Source organism: Mus caroli, chromosome 2 (assembly GCF_900094665.2).
Source record: "Mus caroli chromosome 2, CAROLI_EIJ_v1.1, whole genome shotgun sequence".
Lineage (NCBI taxonomy): Eukaryota > Metazoa > Chordata > Mammalia > Rodentia > Muridae > Mus > Mus caroli.
The window spans coordinates 47,379,987-47,382,954 of record NC_034571.1 but is presented as its reverse complement, the minus strand read 5'-3'; positions in this window follow the sequence as shown (position 1 = coordinate 47,382,954).

Genomic DNA, 2,968 nt, shown 5'->3' with positions numbered 1-2,968 from the left:
TTTTTTGACACAGGGTTTCTCTGTGTAGCCCTGGCTGTCTTGGAACTCACTCTGTAAACCAGGCTGGCCTCGAACTCAGAAATCTGCCTGCCTCTATCTCCCAAGTGCTGGGATTAAAGGCATGTGCCACCACCGCCCAGCTTGGATTTTTTTTTTTTAATGTACATCTACATCTGTGTGTATGTATGCAGAGGTAGCTGTGAGCCACCACGGGCATGGTGGGAATCAGACCTAGTCACCTGGAAAAGAAACTAGTCCTCTTAGCCAATGAACCATTTCTCCAGTCCCTGTGTTAGGTCTTGATTCTCGGGTGGTGATAGGCTTCAATCAGACTCCTGAGTAGAGCTTTCTTTCCTCTTTATGTGTCCCCGTGCTTCTCCCCTGAATCCATACATTTTAAAGTACTAGAGAAGGTGTATAGGCATGGTGACACAGGCCAGAGAAAAATTTCCTACCAGCTTAGGGACACCCACAGTGCTCCCTGGACTCTAGGCACTGCTAACTAGCTGCCAGGCCTCTTTGACACTGGGGAGAAAAGCTAGTCATCTGTCTGTCTCACTTAAAATATATTTAATAAAACCTTACCTCCGCATCATTAAAATAAAAGACAATATGGTACACATATGCAATTTGGATAGTAACCAGCCATAAAAATGAATGACACTTTATTTTTGGCAATCACATTGATGGCCCCAGAGATCATCATATGCCATAAATTAAACAAGCTCCGAGAAACAAGCAGCTCATTCTTACTCATGTATCAAATCTAAATGGAACCCAGAAGCAAAGAGAGAAAGGTAGTTATCAGAGACTGAGAGGGAGAGTGAGAAGAAGGCCCCAATCACAGGCTCCTTTATGAGGAGCAGGGGGGCTTTTGTTGTTGTGTGCTTTGCTTTTTACTTTTGGGCTCTGTTGTACATTAGAAAATGAAAGCAAGGAAGGGGATCTAGAGGTTTCCTCTAAGGTAGCGGACTTGCTTACCATTCTCCATTCACTAGATTTCATTCCTATCTTGAAAGAGGATAAAAGGCTTAATGATGTGGACATAAGCTTATCATATATTTCAAATATGCTACGAATGCATAATTTCATTTTCTCCCTTTTTGAGATAGGGTTTTGATATATAGCCCAAGCTTGCCTCCAGCTTGAAATCCTCTTTCCTCAGCTTCTTGAGTGCTGAAATCCTAGGAAGACATGATGCTGTGTGACAGAACTTTTCCTGAAGAGACACAGCACACACGACTTCTCTACCCCAGATAAGGAGGCTACAACAAATCGATGTATAGATACCGCCCAGGTCCCACTTGGTAAACCACTGACTTTTGTTGGGTTACAGGAATATGTATAGGGTCGGATGGTCAAGCTCACTTCTGCATTGTGAAAACCCATCAGTCCCTAAGCTCAAAACCACACCATTTCCTGAGGTTGCCCCAAGATCAGTCCACAAAATCCTACCAATCCCAGGCCATCCTGGAAAGCTCCATCCCCACAAGAAATGCAATAGAAAGCCTGCCTCCTACTCCATTTTCTGCCACCTTTTGTGTTCTTCCCAAGACATTTCTTGTGAGGTTTGTAGTGCAGAGTGACTTTGTGGTATTCTTTGGCTCCCAAATGCCAGGATACCTTTCCATTCAGAGCTGCCACACTCATATTAGGAAAACCTTTTCCCCTCAAAACTGGAACACTTACACTGTGGATGAGGGGTTTCTTACAAGAGTAGGCATAACTCAAAGACAGCCATATTACTGAAGCCCACCCCGGCATGGGTGACAGCTCACAAAAGCTGGGAACTTGGAGCACACTGCCCAGCCTCCAGGCAGCCCAACAGATTAGAGAGTGTCTCTGTCAGGTAACCCAGTCAGTCTGTGAAATTCTAGGCAGCTGATCTGATCTGTGAGAAGCTCTCAGCAATCTTTTTTGGTTTGGTTTTGGTTTGGTTTGGTTTGGTTTTGGTTTTGTTTTATTTTGTTTTTGGAGATAGGCTTTCACTATATAGTTCTGGTTATTCTAGAACTCACTATATAGACCAGCTTGGCACTGAACTGATAGGGATGCTTATGGTCTACCTCCCAAGTATAAGGATTTTTTTCCAGCACAAGGCATCAAACCTCACACAGATTGATTGGGGAGAGACACAAAATGGCAGCTGCCTCAGAACAGGGGGAGAGGCACCTAAGGGGAGAGCTTTTATGGACTTTTGGAGCATACATAGTGAACTAGTGGGAAAGTACAGCAATCTTGGAAGTATTGTTTGGTGGGAACAGGGATTTCTGACTAAGTCATGGGGATGGGGATTTTCAAGTCTCAGAAGCTACCTGTCAAGTCACAGGCAGGGCATTCTTACCAAGGGCTGGCATTAAAAGGGCACACCACTACACCAGGCTTCTTAGCAGTTTTTGTGCCTTATATATGATGGCAGAAGGAGAAAGCTAGAGAGTCTGGTCAGTTTCAGGGACTTCCTGAAGCTTTTAAGTTGTTTATTTCCTGAGCTTGATAAACTGCTCTGCAGAATAGAATGTTTCAACCCCACCCCCACCCTCCAACAAACAGTGGTTCTCAACCTTCCTAATGTGGCAACTCCTCAATACAGTTCATGTTGTGGTGATCCTAACCACACAATTATTTTCATTGCTATTCATAACTGTAATTGTTACTCTTATGATTCATAATGTAAATATCTGTGGCCCCGTGGTCTTAGGCAACCCCTGAGAAAAGGTCGTTCAACTCCCAAAGGGGCTACAATCTATAGGTAGAGAGCCGCTGCTTTAGAACAGGCTGTGCCTTTAGGAGCTTTCCTCATTGGTATAATGTTTTATCTTAGAGGAAGTTGCTACACAAGAATCATCTGGTTGCACATATGTACACACACACACACACACACACACACACTACATGTACATTCCCTCCAGCACACAATTAAATATTAAAAGAGAAATTTTCTTAGTCAATGTTCTGTTGTTGTGAAGAG